The sequence below is a fragment of the Bos javanicus genome, chromosome 9, assembly GCF_032452875.1.
Source record: "Bos javanicus breed banteng chromosome 9, ARS-OSU_banteng_1.0, whole genome shotgun sequence".
Lineage (NCBI taxonomy): Eukaryota > Metazoa > Chordata > Mammalia > Artiodactyla > Bovidae > Bos > Bos javanicus.
This window is the reverse complement of record NC_083876.1, coordinates 15160554-15179589: the sequence shown is the minus strand read 5'-3', so window position 1 is coordinate 15179589 and position 19036 is coordinate 15160554. Positions and strand designations below refer to the sequence as shown.

The 19036-nt window shown below is 36.2% G+C and overlaps 1 protein-coding gene across 4 annotated transcripts in view; it reads left to right on the top strand.

Moving 5' to 3' along the window:
* The window catches only part of FILIP1 (filamin A interacting protein 1), a 221516-nt gene that overhangs the window by 25697 nt on the left and 176783 nt on the right, over nucleotides 1-19036 (top strand). The window contains exon 2 of one of the 4 annotated variants that reach the window (XM_061427231.1): nucleotides 4685-4808. The exons of the other annotated variants lie outside the window; for them this stretch is intronic. The gene's annotated coding sequence lies outside the window, so the exon portion shown is untranslated. The remainder of the gene's footprint in view (nucleotides 1-4684; nucleotides 4809-19036) is intronic. 4 annotated transcript variants of the gene reach the window in all.

The following is a 19036-nucleotide window of genomic DNA, read 5'->3' as shown; positions in this document are numbered from 1 at the left end:
GTTTCTAAATAATCAACAGGTTACTGAAGAAATCAAAAGGGAAATCAAAAAATTCTAGAAACAAATGACAATGAAAACATAACAACTCAAAACTATGGGATGCAGCAAAAGCAGTTCTTAGAGGAAAGTTTATGGCAACATAATCCTGCCTCAAGAAACAAGAAAAACATCAAATAGACAGCCTAACTTTACACCTAAAGCAACTGGAAAAAGAAGAACAAAACCCCCCAAAATTAGTACAAGGAAAGAAGTCATAAAGATCTGAGCAGAAATAAATGAAAACGAAATGAAAGAAGCAATAGTAGAAATTAATAAAACTAAAAGCTGTTCTTTGAGAAGATACACAAAATTGACAAAACTTTAGCCAGACTCATCAAGAAAAAAAGAGAGAAGAATCAAATCAACAAAATTAGAAATGAAAAAGGAGAGGTTGCAACAGTCAATGCAGAAATACAAAGGATCATAAGAGACTATTATGAACAACTATGTGGCAGTAAAACGGATAACCTGGAAGAAATGGACAGATTCTTAGAAAAGTTCTGTCTTCCAAGACTGAACCAGGAAGAAGTAGAAATTATGAACAACCCAATTACAAGCACTGAAATTGAAGCTGTCATCAAAAATCTCCCCCAAAAACAAAAGCCCAGGACCAGATGACTTCACAGGAGAATTCTACCAAACATTTAGAGAGGAGCTAATGCCTATCCTTCTAAAACTCTTTCACTAAATTGCAGAGGAAGGAACATTCCCAAACTCGTTCTACGAGGCCACCATCACCCTGATACCAAAACCAGACAAAGACAACACAAAAAAAGAAAATTATAGGCCAATATCACTAATGAACATATATGCAAAAATCCTCAACAAAATTTTAGCAAACAGAATTCAGCAACACAACAGAAAGCTCATACACCATGATCAAGTTTGGATTATTCCAGGGATGCAAGAATTCTTCAATATACACAAATCAATCAATGTGATATACCATATTAACAAATTGAAAGATTAAAAACCATATGATAATCTCAATATTTGCAGAAAAAGCCTTTGACAAAATTCAGCACCCATTTATGATTAAAACTCTTCAAAAAATGGCATAGTAGGAACTCACCTCAACATAGTAAAGGTCATATATAACAAGTCTACTTGTTATTATTCTCAATGATGAAAAACTGAAAGCATTCCCTCTAAGATCAGGAACAAGACAAGGGTGTCCATTTTCACCACTTTTATTGAACAGAGTTCTGGAAGTCCTAGTTACAGCAATCAGAGAAGAAAAAGAAAGGAATCCAGATTGGAAAAGAAAAAGTAAAGCTCTCAATGTTTGAGGATGACATGATACTCTACATAGAAAACCCTAAAGACAGTATCAGAAAATTATTAGAGCTAATCAGTGAATTTAACAAAGTTGCAGGATACAAAATAAATACACAGAAATCACTTGCATTTTTATATACTAACAATGAAAAATCAGAAAGAGAAATTAAGGAATCAATCCCATTCACCATTGCAACAAAAAGAAATATCTAGGAATAAACTTAACTAAGGAAACGAACTGTACATAGAAAATTATAAGGCACTCATGAAAGAAATCAAAGATGACATAAACAGATGGAGAGATATTCCATGTTCCTGGTTAGGAAGAATCAATGTTGTGAAAATGACTATACTACCAAATGCAATTTACAGATTCAATGTGATCCCTATCAAATTATCAATGGCATTTTTCACAGAACTGGAACAAAAAATTCAGAATTCACGTGGAAACACAAAAGACCCTGAATAGCCAAAGTAGTCTTGAGAAAGAATGGAGCTGGAGGAATCCACTTTCCTGACTTCAGATTACACTACAAAGCTACAGTCATCAAGATGGTATGGTACTGGCACCAAAACAGAAATATAGATAGAAAGCCCAGAAATAAACCCATGCACCTATGGGTACCTTATTTTTGACAATGAAGGCAAGAATATACAATGGGGCAAATACAGCCTCATCAATAAATGGCACTGCCTCTTTCTTGTATGTTTATGGTTTCAGGTCTTCTAGGTTTATGGTTTCAGGTCTTTAATCCATTTTGAGTTAATTTTGGGGTATGGTACTTTGCCAACAAAGGTCCGTCTAGTCAAGGCTATGGTTTTTCCTCTGGTCACATATGGATGTGAGAGTTGGACTGTGAAGAAGGCTGAGCGCCGAAGAATTGACGCTTTTGAACTGTGGTGTTGGAGAAGACTCTTGAGAGTCCCTTGGACTGCAAGGAGATCCAACCAGTCCATTCTGAAGGAGATCAGCCCTGGGATTTCTTTGAAAGGAATGATGCTAAAGCTGAAACTTCAGTACTTTGGCCACCTCATGCGAAGAGTTGACTCATTGGAAAAGACTCTGATGCTGGGAGGGATTGGGGGCAGGAGGAGAAGGGGACGACAGAGGATGAGATGGCTGGATGGCATCACTGACTCGATGGACGTGAGTCTCAGTGAACTCCGGGAGTTGGTGATGGATAAGGAGGTCTGGCGTGCTGCGATTCATGGGGTCGCAAAGAGTCGGACGCGACTGAGCGACTGATCTGATCTGATAAGAAAGTGGTCCAGTTTCATTCTTTTGCACCTGGCTATCCAGGTTTTCCAACATCATTTTTTAAAGAGGCTGTCTTTTCCCCACTATACATTCTTGCATCACGAAACATTTTTTTAACGCCCCTCCAAAATCTTTGACACCGGTGTTATAACTTTAATGACACAAGAAGACTGTACCATAAGTTTGGATTTCCACATGTTTCTATCCTTCATAACTGTAACATCATTTTTTTTTCTTTATCTTCATCCAGCCTATTTTGTTGCATAAACTGTGATAGGACATCTCCCCACTGATTGCCCTTGTGGTCTAGTTCAGTGTGTCTCAACCTCAAAGCAACGGACATTTTGTGTTGGATAAATCTTTTTTCCTTTTTAAAAAATTTTAGTTATTTTTTAATTGAAGGATAATTGCTTTACAGAATTTTGTTGGTTTCTGCCAAACAACATGAATCAGCCATAGGGATACATATGTTGGATAGTTCTTTGTAGTGGAGGTTTGTCGTGTATGTTGTAGGATGTTTGTGTATCCTTGGTTTTTACCCACAATATACCAGTAGCACTTCCCACTCTAAGTTGTGACAACCAAAAATGTCTTCAGATGTTAAAAGAAATAACCTTTGAGAGATGAAATTGCCTCTGGTTGAGAAAGCTCATTTCTTTAGCTGATCTGAACTCAGTTGGTGTTAAAATCTTCATGAAACAGAATAGTGTAGGCCATTTCTTTTCTTTCAGTTGAGTTCTATCATCTAATAAATATAACCAGAACATTCTGTCATATTCCAACAATAATCTTTGTCGAATCCTAAATATGACTAGTTCTAACTTAGCTTCCAGTGGGACCTTGGCAGAACAAGAGATTTGCTTGTGAGGTAAAGTGCCATTTTACTAGCAAGCACCAGTCTTGGTGAACATCTTACTTAAATCCTTTGGTGTTTGTATCTCTTTATTTGTTTATTTTAAACTTTTATTTTATATTGGGGTGTAGCTGATTAACAGTGTTGTGATAGTTTCAGTTGAACAGTGAGGGGACTCAGTCATACATACAGTATCTCTTTAAATGTTGTTCGTCTTTCAAAGTCTATTTAAAAACCCAAACCAAAAGCTGATTTTCATATGGTATTTGTCTTTCTCTGAGTTACTTCACTTAGTAAGATAATCTCTAGTTGCATCCCTGTTGCTGCAAATGGCATTATTTCATTCTTTTTTATGGTATATATGTGTATAACTGAGTCACTGCTGTACAGCAGAGATCAGCACAACATTGTAAATCAACTATACTTCAGTTAAAAAAAAAGAAACCTACAAAAAAAACCCACAAAAAACTTACACCTCACACTTTCCTTGTAATAAATAGGACTTTCTGATTCCTTACCTTTGTTCCTTCATGGCACTTTTCATCTGGTCTATACATTTTGGCAAGTAATTATTTTCCATTTTGTATTTGATTTTATACCTTCTTGTTTGTTTGCTCATTTTCACCTTGTTGTTTTATATCCCATTTAATTGGAAGTTCTTGAAGGCAGAGATGTATCTCGTTTGTTTTCCCTTACAAACTTGACATGTGGCTAGACTACATGGAGTGGATATTCAGTAAACACAGGATATAATTCAGCTGCTTATGCTGCAAGTGGTTTAAAAATTGAGTATTTTGGAATATTATGGATTCTCACCAAGCTTACCCCTAGAAACTACAGAAAAGAAATTCACTAAAATATATTAACTTTTCCAGTGTTTTCTATTTGTTAGTTATTGAACTTAGTATGGACTGGTTGCTCAGAGGTAAAGAATCTGCCTACCAATGTAATGCTGGTTAAATCCCTGGGTCAGGAAGAGCCCCTGGAGGAGGGCATGGCAACCCACTCCAGTATTTTTGCCTGGAGAATCCCATGGACAGAGAAGCCCAGAGGGCTACAGTCCATAGGATTGCAATGAATCGGACACGACTGAAGCGACTTAGCATGCACATGCACGATCTTAGTATTCCTGTGAAGTAAATGAACCTATTTCCATCTGTCAGTGAAAAGTGGGCTTATTGCCTATAAACTGTGTCACATGGCTAATGCTCTGACTTGAACTGTCCTACCTTAAGGAGTTCTTTTCTGCTCCACAGTATTTTCATTTTGTGAACAAAAATGTGGCCAACTGTCCCTCAACCATTTCAGAATGATGGACTCTGGATATATGTCAACACTTGAAAATTACCATAGCAATCAGCTGAATTTTTCTCTCAGTTGGTAAGTTTGGTTAATTATAACATATTATGTTTTTTTTTTTTTTTTCAAGAGCAGTGTTTAGCTTTCACCACCTCCAGGATATTTATGTTTTATTTTTTGTTAACTATAGAAATGGTAAGACATTTCTACACACTTTGACATATATAGGGATCATATAAAATTAAGCTGTTACCACAGCCCCAGAGGAACACAAAATATACTTTGCCAGAAAATTTTATTTGGGGCCTAGTGAGAAAAAGACATTTTGTTAAAATTAACTACAAACTAGTTCTTCCAGTATCAAACTGGTAAGCTTCCTTGCAGTGCCTGTAGTATTTCAACAATAAATAGGTTTTTGAAATTAAAATCTCTATGTGAATGTAAATATGTCTAATCATTCCAAATGTTCACTAAGTAAATCGGGTGAAATTCTTTAATAAGTAATACGATGGGCATGAAAATGTCTTAAGAACACATTTTTTAAAAAAGAAAGATTGAAATAGCTCTTAGTGAGTATTTTACTGAATTTGGAAGAAAGAACAGATATATTCTCCAAGACGGTATTTTTTTTTTGACTTGTCATTTAGCATTATATGATTTTAAATAGAAACCAGTATAGTTATAAATGTAGTAACTGCAGAAATGTATCTTGGGCACGCTTGGGGCTTGGTCCTGTTGACCAGGGCTACCTGAAAAGCTGACCTTCCATTCGCCTCGTCTTTGTAAACTCAGAGAAACATGCTGGGGTTGTCATCAATTATCTGTGCACAGAGGTAGGGACTGTTCTAAGTTTCTGAAACATAGAGATTGGAAGAAACAGCACGTTGCTAAGTTCAGTCTGGGTAGTATTTTTACTTTTCTCTACAATTATTCCAATATTTTCCTACCTTTTCTAATTAAAGATTACAGCCCCCAGGAAAGGGAGTGAAGGCAAGAGGACATAAAACATCTTTAGAAATAGCAACAGGAAGCATCTTAAATGACCTCAGTAGAGTGGGGTACGTTTGTAGAGGTTGAAGACCAGGAAGATTGGTGCTATCACAGGGGAACCTCCAGATGCCCTACTCTGCACAGCAGTCTTCAAGTTCCTCAATTCCTGTGTTTTAACTTATATAAAAGAAGTTAAAGGACCATAAACCCTTTGCTTGTCCTTGTTGAGATCTTTTTGAATAAATCAACTTCCCATTTGGAGGCTGTTGTGGTGATTAAAATTTCTCTGAGAAACTGTTGTATGAAGGCAGGGAAAATTCCTAACATTCAATTTCCACCTATATCATATTTGGCTATTGATTATTATAAATAGAAATGGCTTTCAGGAGAGGCTCCATTATTTTCCTTTAAATGTAATAGTTAATAATAAACTCAGTGCTTTCATTTTAATTTTTTAAAAATTAACTTCCTACTTATTACTTTTCTATTACTGTAGTTTCCTTTTCTTAAAATTCCATTGAATATTTAGTAATTTTAATTTGAATTTTGCTTTCATTATTCATTTACTTGTCACATATTTTTAGGACCTACAGTGTTGTATCATAAATAGGCACTTTGGAGACAGCAAAGCAAATTCAGATACGTCCTTCCTCAGGGGTCTTCTATTAAGTTAAAAGCAACATCAGCACATAATCTTCTCATATTTAGTCATTTTGAAAATAGAAATACCTGATTGAAATTAGAAATACCTGATTTCGAATCCAGACTCTACTGATCGAAAAGGCCCAAAGCTCTGCTGTTGCCCACAGTCTTCCCTGTAGGATATAGATGTTAGTTAAAAAGGTAAGAAAATATTGAAATAAGTGATGGGAAAAGAAAGGTAAAAATGTGGCTAAGACACTTCGAAATTTGGATATGTGCTGTTTCTTTCAATATCTATGGGGCTTGAGATGAGGTTTTTGGAAGAAGTAAGATTTATGATGTATTTTATATTTTGTCTCTGTGACCAATATATGTGTTGTGGAGATAATTTGATGCTTTTAGTTCTTTAAATATTTCTTCTTAAATAAATCCATTCAGTCCATTGACCAGAGTTAATGTTTTCCTACTGGTTTACATGTCAGAGCTAAAGACCAATGTAGACTAATGGGGAAGGAGAAAGAAAAATGAGTACATTCATGAATTATTCTCTGTTCTCACTTTAGACAAGTTAATTTTCCTTAAATTATCAGGTTCTGTCTTAATCATAGGCCACTTGTGGTTATCAAGAAATAAATGTTTGTATGTTTGGCCTTCATGGTTTTACATTTCATACTAAAAGCCAAATTCAACCCGTTTTTTTTAAACATCCTATCAAAAACAGTAAATGTGAGAGTCAGAGTTCTAAAAAAACAAGTCATTCTTAAATTACAAAATTTTTCTCCCAATGTGTATTAAAGTAAGACTTGAGAAGGCCTATTCTGTTAAATTAACATTCACATGTTATAATTGCATTGAGAGGATGACTCTTGCTTCCAGAGGAATCATATTAGAAATGAAAGAGCGCTTTCGTCACAGCATCCTGGGTGGGTAATTCAAACCTCATCCCGAAAACAGCCACAAAAAATAAAGCCCCACCCAAGATGACTTTTCATTTTTTTTTAAGACCAGAGGGTGAAGAATATGATGTGACATGAGGTTTCTTTGGATGCTCTAGTACTGTGAATAAAAGGAAGAAAGCGTAAATAAAGAAAGAAATAGCCTAGATTTTAATGACTGTTGTTCCATTCATTTCACTGGTTTAAAGCAACTTAGTTTACAGTTTATTATAACTTCATCACTTCCACATTTGTGACGCATGTTAAAAATAGATTGCACATTAAAAACCATTTAAAATTTCCTCAGTAGTAGATTCTCCTTGTTAAAAATCAGAACTTAATAGATCGAACGAAAGTACCTCTGATTAGTCCCTTCTCCAATGCCCGCTGTCTTAGCCCTCTCCCTTGAAACAGTCACCATTAACAATGCTTCTAGATTTTTCTCCATGGGGTTGCCCCTATCTGTGTGCATATGTATTTTAACATAAATGATGGCTCCATTATTTCACTTAATAATATGACTTAGACAGTTTTTCATGTCAGTACTTACAGGTCCACCTCATTTTTAGAAAGTTACAGCATGATGTTCCACAGAAAGGGTGCACAATTATTTATTTAGACATTCCTCTTGTCATGAATATTTAGGTTGCTTTGAATTTTTCACTATTGCAAATAACATTCCAGTGAAGATCCTTATACTTTCTCCCTTGGGCATGTAGCTCTCTGGGGGAGCTATTAACAGTAGGATTTTAGGATGATATGTTATGCAAAAATCAACTCTTAATGGCTGTCCTTGTACTTATATTCTCTCCAGCTGTGTATGAGTGTACTCACTGAATTTTAATTTCCTCTGTTAAAATGAGGTTGAGAAACAGTTTATATAAAGCTTGACCATTTTTATTACTTCTTCTGTGAATTACCAATTTATACCCTTGGCCCATTTTTCAATTAGTTTGGGCTTTTTCTTTCTTTAAGTGACTTATTAATTCTAACCCTTTGTTGTTGTCTATGCTGCTTGCCTTCTAACTTTTAATATGCTTTGGTCATTTAGGTTTTTAAATTTTTAGTCATTTTTAGTCAAATTTACTATACTTTCTTTTATGACTTTTGCTCTTTTGTATATTATTTCAGATGGTTTTCTTGACTCCGAGGTTGCACATATTTGCCTATATTTTCTTCTAATAGTTTCTTATATACACATGCTGAGTAATATTTGTATGTATATAAGTATATGTGCTCAGTCGCTTCGGTCTTGTCTGACTCTTCACAACCCTGTGGACAGTAGCCTGCCAGGCTCCTCTGTCCATGGGATTCTCCGAGGCAAGAATACTGGAGTGGTTGCCATGTCCTCCTCCCAGAGATCTTCCTGACCCAGGGATTGAACTTGTGGCATCTCCTGTGTCTTGTACATCACAGGTGGATTCTTTACTGCTGAGCCACCCAGGAAGCCCATATATATCTGTTGATGGACACGTAGGTTGCTTCCATGTCTTGGCTATTATAAATAGTGCTGCTATGAACATTGAGGTGTATGTATCTTTTCGATTAGATTTTTCATCTTTTCTGAATACATGTCTAGTAATGGGATTGCTGGATCACAAGGTAGCTCTACTTTTAGATGTTTAAGGACCCTCTATACTGTTCTCCATAGTGGTTGTATCAATTTACTTTCCCATCAGCAGTGCAAGGGGGTTCCCCTTTCTCCACACCCTCTCCAGCATTTATTGTTTGTGGGCTTTTTAATGATGGCAATTCTGACTGGCATGAAGTGATACCTCAATGTAGTTTTGATTTGCATTTCTCTAAAAATTAGAGGTGTTGGGTATCATTTCATGTGCCTTTTTGCCTTCACGTCTTCTTTGGAGAAATGCTTATTGAGATCTTCTGCTCATTTTTTGATTGGGTTGTTTGTATTTTTTGATATTGTATGAGCTCTTTGTATATTTTGAATTTTATCCTCTCATCAGTTGCATCATTTTCAAACATTTTCTCCCATTTAATAGGTAGTCTTTTCATTTTGGTGACGGTGTCCTTTGCTGTGCAAAGGCTTAGTGTTTGATTATGTCCCCTTTGTTTATCTTTGCTTTTATTTCTTTTGCCTTGGGAGACTGAACTAAGATAATATTGCTATGATTTATATATGAGAATGCTTTGCCTATGTTATCTTCTAGGGTATCATGTCCTATATTTAGGTCTTAAACCATTCTGAGATTATTTTTGTGGTGTTTGGTGTCAAGAACTATTCTAATTTCATTGATTTACATGTAGCTGTCCAATTTTCCCACCACCGCTTGTTGAAAACACTGTCTTTTCTTCATTGTATATTCTTGCCTCCTTTGTCAGCTTAACTGAGTGTAGGTGGGTGGGTTTATTTCTGGGCTCTTTATTTTGTTCCATTGACCTACAAGTCTGTTTTTGTGCCAGTATAAGGTCTTTATTATTAATGAGTACCTGGTATAATAAATTCCCATTTGTATGTGGGCCTGTTTCTGGACTCTATTGTGTTTATATTAAACATTAATATCTCAGAGTTCTAATTGCTATAGATTTCTAATATGCTTGATATCTAATGGGTTGACCCCAAAGTTCCTTCAGCTTTAAGGCAAAAATAAAAGACACATTTTTCATTTTCACTTTATGGAACTTTATAGAACAATGTATGCACCATTTTGTTCCATTGCCTTCTGACATTTTTTCAGGCAACTTCACAATTCCATCTTGCCAAAACTTTTTATCTTTTTGAGCAAAGAACTGTTCCAGGTGCCTTTTACAGTCTTCCAGGGCATTGAAATTTTTTTCACTAACAGGATTTTGTAAAGACTGAAATAAATGGAAATCTGAAGGTTCAATATCTGGTGAATAATGAATCAGAACTTCCCAGCCAAGCTGTTACAGTATTTGCCTGGTCATCAAAGAAACCTGGAGTTTTGTATTACCCTGATGGAAGATTATACATTTTCTGTTGACTAAATCTGGGCACTTTTCATTGAGTGCTGCTTTCAGTTGGTCTAACTGGGCGAGTACTTGTTAGAATTAATCATTCAGTTTTCTAAAAGGCGTTCATAATAGAGTACGCCCTTCCAATTCCAAAACCACCTTCTTTGGATAAAGACTGGCCTTTGATGTGGTTGGTGGTGGTTCATTTTGCTTGTCCCACAATCTCTTCCATTCCACATTACTGTATAATATCCATTTTTCATTGCCCATCACAATTTCTTTTAAAAATGGAACATTTTCATTACATTGCAATGGAGAATTGCATGCAGAAATATGGTCAAGAAGGTTTTTTCACTTAACTTATGTGAAACCCAAACATCAATGCGATTAACATAACCAAGCTGGTGCAAATGCTTTTCAAGGCTTGATTTGGATATTTGGAGTATACTGGCTGTCTCCTGTGGTATAACAGTGATTATTCTCAGTTAATGTCTCCATTTGATTGCTATCAACGTCAACTGGTTTACCAGTTCTTGCACTGTCCAGCAAGAAATCTCCAGCACGAAACTTCACAAGCCACTTTTGACATGTTCGATCAGCCACAGTACCTTCTCCATACACTGCACAAATCTGTTTTTTTGTATTTCAGTTGTGTTTTTATCTTTCTTGAAATAATAAAGCATAATATGCTGAAAATGTTGCTTTTTTCTCCCATCTTCAATATTAAAATAGCTACATAAAAATTCATCAATTTTGATAATTTTTTTTTTTTTAGTGCAGCTATCACAATAGAATCTAACAAAATTAGTTTTGAATGAAGTTAAATAAAACTCAGTGCTACTGGAGCCATCTTGGGGAAAAAAATTGAACGAATTTTTGTCCAACCCAGTATTACAACAAGTTGCTTTTCTTTGTGTTTCTTTTTTTAAAAAATGACTTTAGTTACCATTGTTCATACAATCTTCTATATAAACTTTAAAACTTAATAAAAATTCTAGTTGGATTTTGAATAGGATTACATTGAAATTATATATTCATTTGAAAATAATTTATATTTTAAAAACATTGAGATTTTCATCTATGCATGTGGTAAATTTCCTCCCTTATTCAGGCCACTTTATATTTTTTCCATAAAGTTTTGTAATTTTTTTCATGTGTCACGCTTAGCTACTTAGTTATGTCCAACTCTTTGTGAATCCGTGGATTGTAGCCCTCCAGGCTGCTCTGTCCATGGGGATTCTCCAAGGAAGAATACTGAAGTGGGTTGCCGTGCCTTCTTCCAGGGGATCTTTCCAACCCAGGTTTCCAACCCAGGTCTCTCTCACTGCAGGCAGATTCTTTACCATCTGAGCCATAAAGGCTTTAATTATTTCTATTAAGCTTATTCCTAAGGACCTTATAATTTAATTTCTGTTGCTATTGGGAATGTGATTGCCCCCTCCCCACTTAAATTTTGAAAAGTGTTGATACCAATAGTATAGAAAAGTAGTTAATTTTTAAATGTTGATTTTGTCTCTTTCCATTTAATTGAACTTTCTCCTTAGTTACAGTAGTTTTTCATCTAAGCACCTTTAGTTTTCTAGCTAGATTATCATGTCCTTTATAACTAATAGTAATTTATCTCTTACTTTCCAATATTTATACCACCTACTATGGTTTTACTTATTTTATTCCATTGGCTAGGATGTCCAGTTTGATATTGAACAGTAGCAATAGCATTCATGTTCTGTCCCTGAGCTTAAAGATAATGTTTCTAGTTAGTTTCATCTTTGCTATATTTTTCAGGTAGATACCTTTGATCAAATTAAAGAAGTTTTGCTTTGTTCTTAGCTTTCATACACACAGACACACAACATGCATATGCACACACACACAACTATATATATATATATATATTTCTACACTTGAATCTTTGGAGCATCACTGAAATTATTTTTCTCCTAAATCATGTGACTAAGCTAGTGAATTACAATGGTTGTTCATTATTAGAAAAAGCTATCCTTACATTCCTTGGATAAAACTTGCCTGATACTAGTGCATTATTCTTTTAATGGATTGATGAATTTACATTTGTAATATTTTATTTAGCATTTCTGCATCCATGTTTTGCTATTAAATTTTTTTTTCATTATATGATCTTATTTTGAATTTTGGGTAAGCTTATGACCCATACTTAAGTAGGTTAGTAGCTTCTCATATCTTTCCATTCTTGTTTATGTAAAATATGAATTTCTATTTTTTAAAGGGTTGGTAATAATTTCCTACAAAATTTCATGGGCATGGTAAACTTAGGTTATGTATTTGAATATTGTTTTCAGTTTTTTTCTTCCTTTTTTGTGTTGATTTAATAATTTTCTACTTTTTTCCTGATAGTGTAAAGATTATATTGGTTTTTCTAGTAATTGCTATTCAATTTTTAAAGCGTTCAACTTAATATATTTTCTATTGATGTCTAGAGTTTATCAGTGTCTCTCTATATTCATTGAACAAAATGAAATCTCTGTATACCTCAATTTTATCTGAAGCATTTCCTTTCATTACCATTTCCCCCACGTTGACATTATTTGGACCTTTAGGTCTACATTGTTATGGTAAAAATTATCTTTTTTTTTTTTTAATCAAAACTTAACCAGGATTAACAATATAACTTAATGGATTTCTTTGTTCACCATTGCTTCCTTAGTACTATATTTATTTTTATTTTAAATGGGGTAATTATTTCAAAGAGTTATTATAAATGGCAAACTTACTGACTCCTTCATGTTCCATCGTCACACTTGAATGATAGTTTGGTTGGGTATAAAATTGTAGGTTTAACTACCCGCCCCCCGCTATTGTTAAGAAGATTCTCTGTAGAGCATTTTTTTTTCTTTCCTACAGATTTTAGGATTTGTTTCCTTTATTCTCAGTCTTCTGAAATGTTAAAATAATGTCTAGGTGTGAGTTTTAAAAGTTTATCTTACTCAGTGCTTGGCTAGTCCTTAAATTGTGACTAATGTATATATTACTTTCCTTTACTACTTCTAATATCTCTTAGATGAGTGATTGGATATTTGGGTCTATTTTACATGATTCTTAATTTTTATTTTATATTATACCCCTTCATCACCTTTTCATGCATTCTGAAAGAAATTAATATTATAGTTAAGAAATTTGTTCTTGGACTCTGTCCATTCTTTGACCCCTTATTGAGTATTCTATTTCAATGATCAAAATTTTAATAGCTGTTCAGTTATTTCTAATTATTCATTTTCTATGGATTTAATATCCTCACAGAAAAGCCTTACAGGTTACAGTCCATGAGGCCACAAAAAAGTCAGACAGAACTTAGAGACTAAACAAATATCCTTATGGATACTCTATAAAGTTTTATTATGACTTCTTTATTAATCTTGATTCCTTTATGTAAGTTCTTCCCTTTTTTTAAAACAAAGAACTCATTTCTTTTTAATGATATTGGCCTTCTGCTAATAATTATTCCTGAGTGTTTGTTCCTGCAGTTGAGACTCCTGGTTGGGCAGTCCATTCTGTATATACTTGCAGCTGCTTAGACACAGGGTTAAGATTTGATGCTGGAAATCTGAAATCAGTCTGTTTTCAAGAGTATGTAGGAGGTACAGGGCTGCCACTGGGTGAAGTGCCTCAGAGGCCAGCTTCTGGTGGGTGAGGCGGTGGCTCCATCCTCGTGGGTAGCTGCAGCCATCCAGGACATCTAAGATGGTGCTTTGCTTCTTTGACCTAATTTCCCATACTCATTGCTTTCAGCTGAAGGCAACAATTGTTGCTTCTGCTCTTTGACTCATAGTAGCCTGGGTTGGTAGAGGGGGTTTTCACAGTCCAAACTTCTTGGCTATTTGTGCTACTGTTCTCTGATAGTCAAACTGTCCCCAAACTCTCTTGTCCTTGCTATTCATTCCTAACATTTTTGGTAGCACTCTCCTATTCTTGTTTTAAGCTGTGGTTTAAAATCTTCATTTTAATCCCATCTTCTTTCTGTCTTCCAGTGTTTTCTTAAAGTTTATGATCCTCCAAAGGTTGATACTATTTTCCAGTTATATGGATTTAAAAAGTCCTTTCTAAAATCTTAAGTTCGCAGTGAGAAGAACAGGCTATAATCTATTCCCATTCTGTCACCTTGAAATGGACACCAGCATGCTTTTTAAAACCTTAGGAGGATGTTTTAAAAATAAGTTTAAGAGACCAGTTTTCAGGACTGCCATTTATGGTCGTGTGTGTTGTTCACTGTATGAAGGCTCTGGCTGAGAAGGTAGATGAGAGCTGAAGTTGAGCTCACCACTTTCCACTGTAGTATGTTTCCTGGCAGAGAAAATGTGCTCATTCCCCCAGTGTACACAATGGTGTCCTGTGGGTCAGCATTGGGGCTGGTCATTTGAATTTTAAAATATATATGGGGATGGTTCCCTGGATATATACTTACATCAAAACTCATCAAATTCTTCTCTTGAAATATGCACAATTCATTGTACACCAATTACAATACCCTGGTAAAGCTGTACAATAAAGTTAGAAAATTAAATTATGGCATGCAGATAGTGAAGTAGATAGAATGTGCTGTTGGGTTTAGAGGGTAAATCCTGAAGTTTTCATGTTTTATAAACTGATGAGTATATTATCAAAACTCAGTTGACAAAATAACAATAATTGTGAAAGAAGAGATATTTATGAATCATAGAAATGATATAAGTGATAGTAATTAGTTGCTAGTCATCTTTTATGAGAGAAAGAAAGTAGTAGAGCTAACCACCTGCCTTGGGTATCTTAGGGAAAGTTCTAGGTGGAGGCAGAGGGATGAAATAGTGCTGTCCACTGTAAGACCCATTAGCCACATGTGGCTGTTTAAATTTAAATTACTCAGCGCAAAATAAAAATTCAGTTCTTTAGTTATACCAGTTGTATGTCAAGTGCTTAAGTCTATGTGACTAGTGCCTTCTGCAGCAGACAGCACAGATATAGACCATTTTTGTCATCACAGAATGCGCCATTGGACAATTCTGAGCTAGATAACCTCTTCATTTAGATTCTTCCCATTCCAATAGTTTTCTCTCTGTAGATTAGTATATCAAATGTGATCCCAGAGTTTTGACTGTCTAAGGGGAAAATGGAGTATGGATGCACACTAAATATAGACTAGGTACTGGGTGCTCGGGTCTTCCCAGACGGTGCTAGTGGTGAAGAACCTGCCGGCCAGTGTGGGCAAAGTAAGAGACGGGGTTCTATCCATGGGTTGGGAAGATCCCCCGAAGGAGGGCATGGCAGCCTACTTCAGTATTCATGCCTGGAGTATCCCATGGACAGAGGAGCCTGGTCTGGGCTAAGGTCCATAGGGTTGCAAACAGTTGGACATGACTGAAGCAACTTCGTAAGCACCCACACACACACTGGGTGATAGATAACATTTTTGGTAAATGAATGTATGAATGAATACAGATATGAAGAACAGTGGTGAATTTGATAAAGCATAGCATTTATTCATCCACTTATGAATTCAACAAATATTTATCAAATATCTGTCATGTACTAGTTACTGCTTCAAAGTCTTGGGATATATAAGTAACCTAAGCAGACAAATATCACTTTTCTAGTGGAACTTATATGCCAGAATGTGGGGGGTAGTATAAATAATAAGCATAATAAATAAGTAAGTCATACCACAAGTTTTAAGGTGACAAATACTATGAAAAATAAAATATAAAGCAGAGTAAGAGGAATCAGGAGTGCTGGGTGTGGGTAGAGAAATATGGATTATAATTATAAATAGGGTGGTCAGGATATGCCTCACTGAGAAGGTGACATTTGAGTAAAGGCTTGAAAGAGGTGTGGAGTAAGGTAAACGAACATTTGGGCAAGGAGTATTCCAGGCAGAGAGAATACCAAGGCACAGGCCTATGTTGGGGGCATGAGCATCACGTTTGAGAAATAGCAAGATAAGTGGCTGGAGTGAGAGGGTAGCTGGAGAAGGGCTCCGAGAGGTAACAGATGAACAGATCAATAGGGTCTTGCAGGCCATTGTAAGAACTTTGACTCCCAGATGGTTGGACCAGAGAAGGAACATGATCTGAAAAGTTTTAAAAGATTCAGTGTAGCTTCTGTGTCAAGAAGACACTGCAGTGGTACAAGGACAGTAGCAGAAAGACCAGTTGGAGGCTGTTGCAATATTTGGTGGGGTTGTGGGGAAGCTGATGGTGGCTGGGTCTAGGGTGGTAGTGGTAAGAAGTGGTCAGACCCTGATGTACTGTGCAAGTGCAACAATAAATATCTGGGTGAGTTAGAAGTGGATATTGGAGAAAGGGAGTGGTCAGTTAGGATTCCAGAGTTTTCAGCCTAGCAACCAGAAAGATGGAGATGCCATTCACAGAGCCAGGGAAATCTGAGGAGGAGCACCTTAAGGGAAAGACCAGAAACTGAATTTCGGACATCCCACGATTTAGGATGTCTGTTAAAGTAGTTGAATAGGCTACTGGATAAGCACGTCCTGATTGGGAGAACAATCTGGGAGGGAAATAGTGTTACTGATAGGCAAGGAAATATATTTTCTGTTTGTGAACTAACTGCAAGTTTTTGTACATCAGAAGGTGATAATTTGTCAGCTGTGAGATGGGATAAAGATGTCATCATTTTGATCTTAGCAAGAGCTAGGAGAAGACCTGTCCATAAATTTTGCTTTGCAACCATTCACAAAATATCCAGGCCTTAATTTTGACTTTAAAAAAGGAAATGTTTCCCTGCAGGCGGGGATGTACCGGCATGGAGATGTGCCCTCTTCAGGCACAGGGTTTTTCTGTGATTTTTGCAGAAAGCACTTTAGCGGTTTTTTGTTGTTGTTATTATTGTTAATGTTGATGCCATATTAGGATATATACTGGTATTTTTTTCCTCCCAGCCTCATAATATTTTTAACTGCTGCTGCTGCTGCTGCTAAGTTGCTTCAGTCGTGTCCGACTCTGTGCGACCCCATAGATGGCAGCCCACCAGGCTCCCCGTCCCTGGGATTCTCCAGGCAAGAACACTGGAGTGGGTTGCCATTTCCTTCTCCAATGCATAAAGTGAAAGTGAAGTCGCTCAGTCGTGTCCGACTCTTTGTGACCCCATGGACTGCAGCCCACCAGGCTCCCGCGTCCATGGGGTTTTCCAGGCAAGAGTACTGGAGTGGGGTGCCATCGCCTTCTCCGAATATTTTTAGCAGTTAAACCCAAAGTACTGTACTTTAAGTATATTTTATTTATCATTGCAGCATAAATAATTTCTTTTTAAGTCTTAGGGTAGAAAGTTTTGCTGTTAATTTAAAAGAATGAAATAATTAAAGGTAAGTATTTGAGCATCAGGCCTGAGTTAATCAAAACTGTGGAGCCTTATAACCTTAAAAGGATGACGTCAATGGTCTGATGTCTTGGATTCTTATGGGCAGACGTGAAACAGTCCATGATCTATGCCAGAATGACCTCTACGAAGCATAATATTTCCTTTTAAATATTTAGACCTCAAGATAGTTTTCTGTAGCTTTAATTGATAAAACATGGATTAAAAAAAAAAAACACACAGAAGCACAGCAGTTTTTTTCAGCTGTCCTCTTTCACCACTTTGCTTTTATCTCCAGTTTGTTGTTAAATAAATACTCACCAGTCCTAATATGAACAACTCAATTAGCACCTTCTTTCAGAAGTGTGGCCATTTATAAACATCTCTGGATAAAGAAATAAAATAAGAAAAAGTTCATCAACTCTCAGTAAGAGTCATAAGAGCTAAAGGAATTAATATGAGTAAACTAAGATAAACATTAGAGAGTTTATTCTGGGTTTAACTCATAATGCTTTTACTAACGTTTCTCTTTTGTTAAGACTCGTGTTTTTTGGCTGTTTTCTAAATCAAATATATCATAGTGGCCCATGTTATGCACAAGGATCCTTGTTTAATGATACCCAGAAAGCTGTTTAAGTTTTGGAAGTTTTAGAAGAATCATAAGTTAACATAGAGAACTCATTTAGTATGTTTATTTTCAGCTGATTTGCTTTCTTAATTGCATAATCCCAAACTAGATATTTATGTTAAAAATACGTTTACTAAATTTATACTTGAGCATAATTAGCTAACTCTCTTTCTTTCTCTTTAGGCTCATCCCTAACCCTCCCCACACTTAAAATCCACACACCCTGTGGCCAGTTAGGTAAAAATAGAACAAGATAAGTCAGTGATTAGTTGCTTATTCTGCATATTGGATGTGTGTGTGTGTGCAGTCATGTTCAAGTCTGTGACCCCGTGGACTGTAGCTCACCAGGCTCCTCTGTCCATGGGATTTCCCAGGCAAGAATACTGGAGTGGGTTGCCATTTCCTTCTCTGGGGATCTTCCCAACCCTGCCCTCGGCAGACAGGTTCCTTACCACTAGTGCCGCCTGGGAAGCCCTTACTCTGTACCACACATTAAATGTTTTGACTGTACTTTTCTCACATACAATGTGCTCATTTTGTATGTTTGTTTTGCCACCCTATAGGTCATGTGAGATCTTAGTTTCCCTACCAAGGATCAAACCCACAGCCCATGTGGAAGTACAGAATCCTAACTACTGCACCACCAGGAAGTCCCACAATGTACTCATCTTTTATTCTGTTGCCACTGTGAAGCTCTCACATACAGATGAGGTCATGTGACAATGGAAAATAACCAAAAGTTTGAGTAGCCACTATCTTTAACCCTTCCCTAGCCAGTAGCCCCCTCTCCTGAAGCCTCCTCTCACCACCTAGATGGCTCTAGAGCTGCTGTGGTCCCAATGGAGGTGGAGGAGAAGAGG